The 12,576-nt window shown below is 40.9% G+C and overlaps 1 non-coding gene across 1 annotated transcript; it reads left to right on the top strand.

The window, feature by feature from the left end:
- The first annotated feature begins 11,952 nt into the window (after positions 1-11,952).
- LOC148549135 (small nucleolar RNA R71) lies at positions 11,953-12,060 on the top strand. The gene has a single exon (XR_015898958.1). It is a non-coding gene; the product is annotated as a small nucleolar RNA R71 (small nucleolar RNA).
- The last annotated feature ends 516 nt before the right edge of the window (positions 12,061-12,576 follow it).

The following is a 12,576-nucleotide window of genomic DNA, read 5'->3' as shown; positions in this document are numbered from 1 at the left end:
TTAACGTGGGAACTAACGTGGAAGGAAAGGAAAATGCCAACGTTAGTGGAAAAAGTGAATGCCACTAACGTTTGCGAAGGCTAGAACACCCACGTTATCTTCCACGTTAGTTACATTAACGTTGGAACTAACGTGGAAGGAAAGGGAAATGCCAACGTTAGTGGAAAAGGTGAACACCACTAACGTTTGCGAAGCAAAGAAGGACCCACGTTAATGGCCACATTAGTTACACTAACGTGAACATTAACATAGGCAAAAATCTCACCTGGCAGCCTGACCATGGCTTCTTCAAATAAGAATAACTTGAGCCACAACGCTCCAAATGAGATGATTCTAATGGCATTAGAAAGTAGGATTCCAGAGCTTTCCAAGCATATATGGCATTAAATGGTGGACACTAAATTTGAGGGAGAAAATATGCCCCGAAAGTGCAAAGATGAACAAGGTATCAACCTGTAGTAAGGCCAGCTGACCTTTTCACCTTCCAAGAAATGTAACTCAAGCTGTAGAGCTCCAAATGATGCGCTTCCAAAGGCGTTGGAAAGTAGACATCCAGAGCTTTCCAAAAATATATAATAGTATGGGTTGGACAGTAAGTTTAAACTTCAGAACCTGGCAATATTCATCCCCTGATCCCTAACGTTATTGTGACTCACGTTTTCCAGTAACGCTAGCGACTATGCCAGCGACCTTGTCCACTTCAAAGGAGCATAACTTGAGTTACAGAGGTCCAATTGAGGTGATTCCAGTTGCGTTAGAAAGCTGACATTTAGAGCTTTCCAACGATATATAATATTTTATAGTGGGCATGAAATTGGAGCACCAACTAGAGGCATCTTTTAAGCCCCAAAACACTAACTGGGTAGCAAGTGTGACGTTAGCCACACTAACTTTAGCACTAACGCCACACTTGTAGCGTTAGTATGGCTAACGGCAGCAATAATGCCAAGTCATCCTGGACCTGAATTTGATTCACCTCTCTCTCAAGTCCACTTCAAAGCTCAAGCAAGCAAGCCCACAAGTGTCAACCAATCAAGGCCACAAGAAGCATCTAGAATAGAATTTTTCATTTCATTGTAATTTACTTTTAATTTCATTTTGTAATTTAGGAGAGCCTATATAAAGGCCTTAGTTTTTACATTCAAGGGGGACTGTCATTCTGGAATTGGGGGATCGAAGAGGGGTCTTCGGACTCCCTCCCCTCACACACTTTTCCTTCTCTTTCTTTTCTTTGTACTTTTCATTTATGAATTTTGAAGTTTCAATTTTAGTTTTAATCTTCATCTTTACTTTTCTGCACTTTCTTTCTTTTCTATTTTGGTAGAGCAATGATCAACTAACTCTTTGCATTGGGTTAGAGAGCTCTATTATGATTCAATGGATCAATTGTAGTTCTTATTCTTCTTATTCTTTCTTTTCTCTTGATTTTACTAGAGAGCTTTCGATCTTCATCCAATTGGGTAATTGTCTCAGAAGAGAAATTGCTCATACTTGGATTTCCTCTGAACCTTGGAAGAGGAATGAGGAGATCATGCTAGAAATGCTCTCTCACATTGGATTAGGTTGGGGGTTGGATGGATATTGTGACATTTAATCTTACCAATACTTTGATCTATGAATGTGTGTGGTATAATCAGTGACCAAACTTCATCTCTTTCCATGAGCAATTAAATCAAGGAATTGGGAAATTGTTCAAGCTTAGAGAGATTGGATTGCCAAGGAATTGGGATCCAATCACTTAAGATTGCCAAGGAGATCAATGAATGCATTGATTGAGGAAGAGATGAGAATGAACTTGATCCGGAGGATTGCAATATCTCTTGATCCCAATGTTCATTTTATTTTTAGTTCTTACGTTTACTTTTCTTGCCATTTTATTTTTCTGCACTTTATAGTTTTTCCTTTATATTCATGCAATTTACTTTTCCTGTTGCTCATCACTCCTTAATGATTCGTCTGACTAGGATAATCAATGAACCATTGATTGCTTAATCCGTTAATCTCTGTGGGATTCGACGTCACTCTTTTGTGAGTTATCACTTGACGACAATTCGGTATACTTGCCGAGGGAGATTTGTTAAGGGACAAATTTCCGTGCATCAATCTACTCTTCTAGTTTTACTTGTCATTTCTTTTATTTTGTTACTTTTATGATGATGAACCCTTATTAGATTTCCATTTTCTTTTAATGCAATTTAATGTTTGATGTTCTTTTTATTGATGAATTGAGTTGTTGATTTACTTTTCTTACAATTGATAGTTGGTAGATTTATATTTCTTGCACATTTTACTATGCTTTCCATGTATGCCTTCCAAGTGTTTGACAAAATGCTTGGTTGGATGTTAGAGTATATTTTGAGCATTCTTGGCTTGGAAAGAGTAATTAGGCAATCTTGAGTCATGAAAACCCAACTTATGTTGGTGATCTAGAGTTGTTAGCTAATATTGTTTTTATTGACGCTAATCTTTTGCTAATTTAATTAGTAAGTTGATTAGGACTTTTGGATTGAGATTAGCTAGTCTTATTAGACTTTTTCTCATAGAAGATAATATGATACCTTCTTCCAATGTTGGAGATGACGTAATAAGATAAATTCTTGTTTATATTTGTGACATGATTAATTAGTCTTGTTTGACTTTCTCCCTTTGTGTTGGAGTTGACTAAATAAGATGAATTGATCATTGTATGACTAGGATAGAAAGCCTATGATCTCAATCTTTGCCATGAATGTCTCTCTTTATTAATTGCTTTCTTTAATTGCTCTATTTACTTTTCTTGTCATTTATTTTATTACCCCTCTTATGAACCAAAACCCCCCTTGATCTTCATAGCCAATAATCATACACTTTATTGCAATTCCTTGTGAGACGACCCGGAGTCTAAATACTTCGATTAATTTTCATTTGGGGTTTGTACTTGTGGCAACTCAAATTTTTGATTGGGAGGATTGTTTGTTGGTGTAGAACTATACTTGCAATGAGAATTCATTCAATTGAGGAAATTCTATACCACGAAAATCTTCTTAAATCAAAATGGCGCCATTGCCGAGGAGTTGCAATGGTGTTATATTATTGGCTATTGTGAATATTGTGAATATGTTTGCCTTTTGCTTATTTGTTAGTTTTTGTTAGCTTTAGTACTTTGTTGCTTATTTTTGTAGCTTTTATTTTTATTTGCTATTATGAATTCTCATCACTTTGGCTATGAGCTTGGCTCAAATTATGTTGTAGGAAATGGGAGCTACAATGACAATATGCATCAAGGATGGAACAATCAATGGTGGGAGGAGCCTCAAAGGATTGATCACCCTTCTTGGCAACAACAACCTCCGGATTCTTATGGGTATAATTCTAATCCTAATGCATATCAATCTAATGGATGTGGTGACCCTTGTTATGACTGTCAACAACCACCATCACATGCCTATGAATCACCCCCTCAACATGACTTTGAACCACATTACTCACAAGCCCCCTACCACCAAACACCTTATTATGATCCTAACTCTTATCCACCATACCAATCACCTTATGAACCATATGAACTATACATGGAACCACCACCATTCTAACATAATTACTCTCAAGAACCACCTCAATATACACCAACTCCATACCCTTACCAAAATGAACCACCTTCTAACTATAATGCCTTCCCCTCAAACAATGAACCCTCTCTTCTACCACCTCCCTCCGATGAAGTCTCCATGTTGGAATTGAGAGATCTTGAATCTCATATCTTAAGGCAACAAGAAGAGGATGAAATGAAGTTTAAAGAGCTAGGAGCCAAGATGGTTATCCTAGTGGAAGCCATTAGCAATATGGCCTCCTCCCGACTAAGCAATCAAGGAACTCCCATTGACGAATGTGGAGAAGCAACCAAGGAGCATAGTGAGGGAGTGAGTTTAGAGCTTCAAGGTGAAGAAGAGGAGTTGAAACAAGGATTGTCGCAAGGGGAGGAAGTTAAGGTAATTGAGCCAGAAGAAGTGGTTGAAAACCTAGGAGATGTTGGAAGTCCATGGGAATGTAGCATTATAGAGCCCTCTTTCAAGAAGCTTGATATTGATGTTGAGGAGGGTGTACAACCTCCAAGACATATCATGGGTGAAGACTTTGAAGAGGTTGACCAAGAGATTGATTCAATCATTGAGGAATTCTTATGTACAATTGAATCCTCTCCCATTGGGCTTGAAATTGAGGTCAAGGAAGAGTACAAGGGAGTGGAGCTTACAAGATCATTGGGACCACCACTTCCTAAGTCACCATCCTACACAATATTCAAGTGGGTAAAATTCTTATCCCTAAGCTTTGCTTTCTCACTTGAATATGGTTTGATTGAAAATGATGGTCAACTTAGAGCTCTTTGTGGAGTTAAGAGTAAGAGAGAATTGTGTAGTGGTTGGAAACATCACTCTAAGTTCATAATGGTTGTATGCTCGAAGTTAAATGGCAATGGTTGGTGTAGAACCAAATTGCATGGGTCTAGGAGAATGTTTGGAGGTCTAATTGAGAATTCAAAAGCCTTGCCACCCAATTTGAATCATGATGATCACTTTGAAGATGGGTGTCAAAACAAAGTGTGGGATCCCGGATCGCACAAGGAAAATCAACTTTGGGAGCTCATAGTTTGTGAAGAACTCCATCAAAGCTTGAAGATATTAATATTGAAGAATGGAGCTTATTGGAGATTCAAGCAATGGTGGATGTTCCAAGATGGTTACAAGCACAAGCCACCTTGATAAGGAGCTCCCCATAAGTCCAACTTAAGGACAATAAACAAAAGTGCTAGGTGGGAGACACCCCACCATGGTAATATCTTTTCATTTTCTCTTTTGTAAATATTGGTAGAATTAGTTTAAATTCATATTTAGAAAAGTTTGTTGAGTCTATTTGGTAGTCTAATATGTTAAATAAGGTTTTATGGTGTTTGGGTAGCTGTTTGGAGGTTTGGAATGCTTGGATTGGTGCTAGAACATGGAAAAATTTTGAAAAACAGAGCACCAACCCGCGCGTGCGCGCACCTGGCACGTACGCAAGCCTCAAGCATTTTCGACCATCCACGCGAACGCGCCATGTACGCGTACATGTGGATGCAAAAATTCATCCCTCCATACATTGACCCGAGAGTTGCGCCTACACTGCGCCAGCACCATGCCTGAGGCACAAACCAACCACGCGTACGCGCACCTGGCGCGTACGCGCCGTTGACTCTAATTGCGCAATGCACACGCACGCACTCTGTACGTGCGCGCCGATAGCGCCACCTGCCCTCCTGGTACATGTTCCAGAGAGTTATGCCTACTCCGTGCCCGCGACCTGACGCGCAAGCGCACCTCACGCGTCCGCGCCGATCGCCACCTTCATCAGACACGCGCCTGCGCTGGTGCACGAAATTGTGATGTCCAGGCTCAAACAATCCCTGGCAACGTGAGCAACTTGGTACGCGCAATCGTGATTACACTTTGATTATGTAAAATTCATGGCTCTTTCTTTCCCTGGCAATGGCGCCAAGAACATGGTGCCAATACCATGGTTCACAACTTCGATACAACTAACCAGCAAGTGCACTGGGTCGTCCAAGTAATACCTTACGTGAGTAAGGGTCGAATCCCACGGAGATTGTTGGTATGAAGCAAGCTATGGTCACCTTGTAAATCTCAGTTAGGCAGATATAAGTTGATAATGGTGTTTTCGAATAATAATTAATAGAATAGGGATAGAAATACTTATGTAATTCATTGGTGAGAATTTCAGATAAGCGAATGGAGATGCTTTCATTCCTCTGAACCTCTGCTTTCCTGCTATCTTCATCCAATCAGTCTTACCCCTTTCCATGGCTGGCTTTATGCAAGGGCATCACCGTTGTCAGTGGCTACATCCCCTCCTCTCAGTGAAAAATATGCTCACATGCTCTATCACAGCACGGCTAATCATCTGTCGGTTCTCGATCATGCTGGAATAGGATTCACCCTCCTTTTGCGTCTGTCACTAACGCCCAGCACTCGCGAGTTTGAAGCTCGTCACAGTCATTCAATCATTGAATCCTACTCGGAATACCACAGACAAGGTTTAGACTTTCCGGATTCTCTTGAATGCCGCCATCATTCTAGCTTACTCCACGAAGATTCTGGTTAGGAGATCTAAGAGATATTCATTCTAGCTTATTTCATGTAGAACGGAAGTGTTTGTCAGGCACGTGTTCATAGGGGAGAATGGTGATGAGCGTCACACATAATCATCACCTTCATCACGTTCTTGGGTGCGAATGGATATCTTAGAAGCGAAATAAGATGAATTGAATAGAAAACAGTAGTACTTTGCATTAATCTTTGAGGAACAGCAGAGCTCCACACCTTAATCTATGGAGTGTAGAAACTCTACCGTTAAAATTACATAAGTGAAAGGTCCAGGCATGGCCGAGATGGCCAGCCCTCAAACGTGATCTAAGATAGCATACAATTGATCAAAGATTCCTAATACAATAGTAAAAGATCCTATCTATAATAAACTAGCTACTAGGGTTTACATGAGTAAGTAATTGATGCATAAATCCACTTCCGGGGCCCACTTGGTGTGTGCTTGGGCTGAGCTTTGAGTGTTACACGTGCAGAGGCCATTTGTGGAGTTGAACGCCAGGTTTTGATCCATTTCTGGCGTTCAACTCTAGTTTTGGATCCTTTTCTGGCGCTAGACGCCAGATTTGGGCACAGAGCTGGCGTTGAACGCCAGTTTACGTCATCTATTCTTGGCCAAAGTATGTACTATTATATATTGCTGGAAAGCCCTGGATGTCTACCTTTCAACGCAATTGGAAGCGCACCATTTCGAGTTCTGTAGCTCCAGAAAATCCACTTTGAGTGCAGGGAGGTCAGAATCCAACAGCATCAGCAGTCCTTCTTCAACCTCTGAATCTGATTTCTGCTCAAGTCCCTCAATTTCAGCCAGAAAATACCTGAAATCACAGAAAAACACACAAACTCATAGTAAAGTCCAGAAATGTGAATTTAACATAAAAACTAATGAAAACATCCCTAAAAGTAACTAGATCCTAGTAAAAACATACTAAAAACAATGTCAAAAAGCGTATAAATTATCCGCTCATCACAACACCAAACTTAAATTGTTGCTTGTCCCCAAGCAACTAAAAATCAATTAGGATAAAAAGAAGAGAATATACTATAAGTTTCAAACTATCAATGAAACAGAGCTTCAATCATATGAGCGGGACTTATAGCTTTTTGCCTCTTGAATAGTTTTGGCATCTCATTTTATCCATTGAAGTTTAGAATGATTGGCATCTATAGGAACTTCAGATTTCGAATAGTGTTATTGACTCTCCTAGTTCAGTATGATGATTCTTGAACACAGCTTCTTTATGAGTCTTGGCCGTGGCCCTAAGCACTTTGTTTTCCAATATTACCACCGGATACATAAATGCCACAGACACATAATTGGGTGAACCTTTTCAGATTGTGACTCAGCTTTGCTAAAGTCCCCAATTAGAGGTGTCCAAGGTTCTTAAGCACACTCTTTTTTTGCTTTGGACCTTGACTTTAACCGCTCAGTCTCAAGTTTTCACTTGACACCTACACGCCACAAGCACATGGTTAGGGACAGCTTAGTTTAGCCGCTTAGACCAGGATTTTATTCCTTTAGGCCCTCCTATCCACTGATGCTCAAAGCCTTGTGATCCTTTTTATTTGCCCTTGCCTTTTGGTTTTAAGGGTTATTGGCTTTTTCTGCTTGCTTTTTCTTTTTCTTTCTATTTTTTTTCGCCTATTTTTTTTTTCTGCAAGCTTTGTTCTTTGCTGCTTTTTCTTGGTTCAAGAATCATTTTTATGATTTTTCAGATTATCAAATAACATGTCTCCTAGTCATCATTCTTTCAAGAGCCAACATATTTAACATTCTTAAACAACAACTTCAAAAGACATATGCACTGTTCAAGCATACATTCAGAAAACAAGAAGCATTGTCACCACATCAATATAATTAAGCTAAGTTCAAGGATAAATTCGAAACTCATGTACTTCTTGTTCTTTTGAATTAAAACATTTTTCATTTAAGAGAGGTGATGGATTCATAGGACATTTATAACTTTAAGACACAGTTACTAACTACTAATGATCATGTAATGAAGACACAAACACAGATAAGCACCTAACATAGAAACGAAAAATAGAAGAAAGAAGAACAAGGAATGAATCCACCTTAGTGATGGTGGCGTTTCCTTCTTGAGGAACCAATGATGTCCTTGAGCTCTTCTATGTCTCTTCCTTGTCTTTGTTGCTCCTCCCTCATTGCTTTTTGATCTTCTCTTATTTCATGAAGCATGATGGAGTGCTCTTGATGTTCCACCCTTAGTTGTCCCATATTGGAACTCAATTCTCCTAGGGAGGTGTTGATTTGCTCCCAATAATTTTGTGGATGAAAGTGCATTTGAGGCATCTCCGGGATCTCATGTAAATGAGCTTCTTGCGCCTCTTGAGCTCCATGACTGGGCTCTCTTGCTTGCTCCATCTTTTTCTTAGTGATGGGCTTGTCCTCTTTAATGAGGATATCTCCCTCTATGTCAATCCCAGCCGAATTGCATAGGTGGCAAATGAGGTGAGGAAAGGCTAACCTTGCCATGGTGGAGGACTTGTCAGCCACCTTGTAGAGTTCTTGAGGTATAATCTCATGAACTTCCACCTCTTCTCCAATCATGATGCTATGGATCATGATGGCCCGGTCTATAGTAACTTCAGACCGGTTGCTAGTGGGAATGATTGAGCATTGAATAAACTCCAACCATCCTCTAGCTATAGGCTTGAGGTCCAATCTTCTTAGTTGAACCGGCTTGCCTTTGGAGTCAATCTTCCATTGAGCTCCTTCTACACATATGTCCATAAGGACTTGGTCCAACCTTTGATCAAAGTTGACTCTCCTTGTGTAGGGGCGTGCGTTCTCTTCCATGTTTGGCAAGTTGAACGCCAACCTCACATTCTCCGGACTAAAATCTAAGTATTTCCCCCGAACCATTGTAACATAGTTCTTTGGATCCGGGTTCTTACTTTGATCATAGTTCTTGGTGATCCATGCATTGGCATAGAACTCTTGAACCATTAGGATGCCGACTTGTTGGATGGGATTTGTTAGAACTTTCCACCCTCTTCTTTGAATTTCATGTCGGATCTCCGGATACTCATTTCTTTTGAGTTTGAAAGGGACCTCAGGGATCACCTTCTTCTTGGCCACAACATCATAGAAGTGGTCTTGATGGGCTTTGGAGATGAACCTTTCCATCTCCCATGACTCGGATGTGAAAGCTCTTGTCTTCCCTTTCCCCTTTCTAGAGGATTCTCCGGTCTTAGGTGCCATCAATGGTAATGGAAAAACAAAAAGCTTATGCTTTTACCACACCAACTTAGAATTTTGCTCGCCCTCGAGCAATAAAAGAAAGAATAGATGAAGAAGAAGAAGAAATGGAGGAGAGGGAGAGTGGGAAGTGTTTTCGGCCAAGAAGGGTGTAGAGGGATGTGTTGTGTGAATTTGATGAAGAATGGAGGGCTTTATATAGGGAAGGGAGGGGGGGAAAGGTTTCGGCCATATGGGTGGGTTTGGGTGGGAAATTGGTTTTGAATTTTTGAAGGTAGGTGGAGTTTATGAGGTAGGTTTATGGGGAAGAGTGGATGGATGTGAGTGGTGAAGAGGTGATGGGGAAGAGAGTTTGAGGTGATTGGTGAAGGATTTTTGGGGAAGAGTGTTTATGGGGTTGTGTAAAAGAGAGTGGTGAGAAGAAGTGAGTGGAGGTAGGTGGGGATCCTGTGGGGTCCACAGATCCTGAGGTGTTCAAGGATTTACATCCCTGCACCCATTAGGCATGTAAAAATGCCTTAGCACACAACTCTGGGCGTTCAGCGCCAGGTTGGTGGCCATTTTGGGCGTTCAACGCCCATTTGTGTGCCATTTCTGGCGTTGAACGCCAGAACCATGCCTGTTCTGGCGTTCGGCGCCCAGAAGCTGCCCATTTTGGGCGTTCAGCGCCAGAACCATGCTCTGTTCTGGCGCTGAACGCCAGACAGATGCTCCTCCAGGGTGTGATTTTTCTTCTGCTGTTTTTGATTCCGTTTTCAATTTTTTATATTTATTTTGTGACTCCACATGATCATGAACCTATAAAGACATATAATTAAGAAAAATATAGTTAGATAAATAAAAATTGGGTTGCCTCCCAACAAGCGCTTCTTTAATGTCAATAGCTTGACAGTGGGCTCTCATGGAGCCTCACAGATGTGCAGAGCTTTGTTGAGACTCTCCAACACCAAACTTAGAGTTTGGATATGGGAGTTCAACACCAAACTTAGAGTTTGGTTGTGGCCTCCCAACACCAAACTTAGAGTTTGACTGTGGGGGCTCTGGTTGACTCTGCTTTGAGAGAAGCTTTTTCTGCTTCCTCTCCATGGTTGCAGAGGGAGATCCTTAATTTTTAAACACAAGGGAGTCCTCATTCCATTGAAGGACTATTTCACCTCTGTCAACATCAATCACAGCTCTTGCTGTGGCCAGGAAAGGTCTTCCTAGGATGATGGATTCATCCTCTTCCTTTCCAGTATCCAGGACTATGAAATCAGCAGGGATGTAAAGGCCTTCAACCTTTACTAACACGTCCTCTACTTGTCCATAAGCCTGTTTTCTTGAACTGTCTGCCATCTCTAATAAGATTTTAGTAGCTTGCACCCCATAGATTCCCAGTTTCTCTATTACAGAGAGGGGCATGAGGTTTATTCCTGAACCAAGGTCACACAGAGCCTTAAAGATCATGGTGCCTATGGTGCAGGGTATTATGAACTTTCCAGGATCCTGTCTCTTCTGAGGCAATGTCAGTTGATCCAGATCACTTAGTTCATTGATGAACAAGGGAGGTTCAACTTCCCAAGTATCAATGCCAAATAATTTGGCATTCAGCTTCATGATTGTACCAAGAAACTTGGCAGTTTGCTCTTCAGTAACATCCTCATTCTCTTCAGAAGAGGAATACTCATCAGAGCTCATGAAGGGCATAAGGAGGTTCAATGGAATCTCTATGGTCTCTAGATGAGCCTCAGAGTCTTTTTGTTCCTCAGATGAAAGCTCCTTATTGATCACTGGACGTCCCAGGAGGTCTTCCTCCTTGGGATTCACGTCCTCCACTCCCCTTGTAGGTTCGGCCATGGTGCTTATGTCAATGGCCTTGCACTCTCCTTTTGGGTTCTCTTCTGTATTGCTTGGGAGAGTACTGGGAGGGATTTCAGTGATCCTTTTACTCAGCTGGCCCACTTGTGCTTCCAAATTTCTAATGGAAGACCTTGTTTCATTCATGAAGCTCACAGTGGCCTTAGACAGATTAGAGACTAAGTTTGCCAAATTAGAAGTATTTTGTTCAGAGTTCTCTGTCTGTTGCTGAGTGGATGATGGAAAAGGCTTGCTGTTGCTAAACCTGTTTCTTCCACCATTATTAAAGCCTTGTTGAGGCTTTTGATCCTTCCATGAGAAATTTGGATGATTTCTCCATAATGAGTTATAGGTGTTTCCATAAGGTTCACCTAAGTAATTCACCTCTGCTATTGCAAGGTTCTCAAGATCATAAGCTTCTTCTTCAGAAGATGCCTCTTGAGTACTGTTGGATGCAGTTTGCATTCCATGCAGACTCTAAGAGATCATATTGACTTGCTGAGTCAATATTTTGTTCTGAGCCAATATGGCATTCAGAGTATCAATCTCAAGAACTCCCTTCTTCATAGGCGTCCCATTATTCACAGGATTCCTTTCAGAAGTGTACATGAACTGGTTATTTGCAACCATGTCAATGAGTTCTTGAGCTTCTGCAGGCGTTTTCTTTAGGTGAATGGATCCACCTACAGAAGTATCCAATGACATCTTTGATAACTCAGATAAACCATCATAGAATATATCCAGGATGGTCCATTCTGAAAGCATGTCAGAAGGACACTTTTTGGTCAGTCCTTTGTATCTCTCCCAAGCTTCATAGAGGGATTCACCTTCTTTTTGTCTGAAGGTTTGAACATCCACTCTAAGCTTGCTCAGCTTTTGAGGAGGAAAGAACTTGGCTAAGAAAGCCTTGACCAGCTTATCCCAAGAGTTCAGGCTATCCTTGGGTTGAGAATCCAACCACACTCTAGCTCTGTCTCTTACAGCAAAAGGGAAAAGCATGAGCCTGTAGACTTCAGGATCTACTCCATTAGTCTTAACAGTATCACAGATCTGCAAGAATTCAGTTAAGAACTGAAAAGGATCTTTAGATGGAAGTCCATGAAACTTGCAGTTTTGCTGCATCAGAGAAACTAATTGAGGTTTCAGCTCAAAGTTGTTTGCTCCAATGGCAGGAATGGAGATGCTTCTTCCATGTAAATTGGAATTAGGTGCAGTAAAGTCACCAAGCATTCTCCTTGCATTATTATTATTTTCGGCTGCCATATCCTCTTTCTGTTCGAAAATTTCTGAAAGGTTATCTCTGGATTGTTGTATTTTAGCTTCTCTTAGTTTCCTTTTTAGAGTCCTTTCAGGTTCTGGATCTGCTTCGACAAGAATGTTCTT

Source organism: Arachis ipaensis, chromosome B8 (assembly GCF_059453495.1).
Source record: "Arachis ipaensis isolate K30076 ecotype BB chromosome B8, ASM5945349v1, whole genome shotgun sequence".
Classification (NCBI taxonomy): Eukaryota; Viridiplantae; Streptophyta; class Magnoliopsida; order Fabales; family Fabaceae; genus Arachis; species Arachis ipaensis.
Note: the sequence above shows the minus strand (reverse complement) of the source record. Positions and strands in the feature narration are given on the sequence as shown.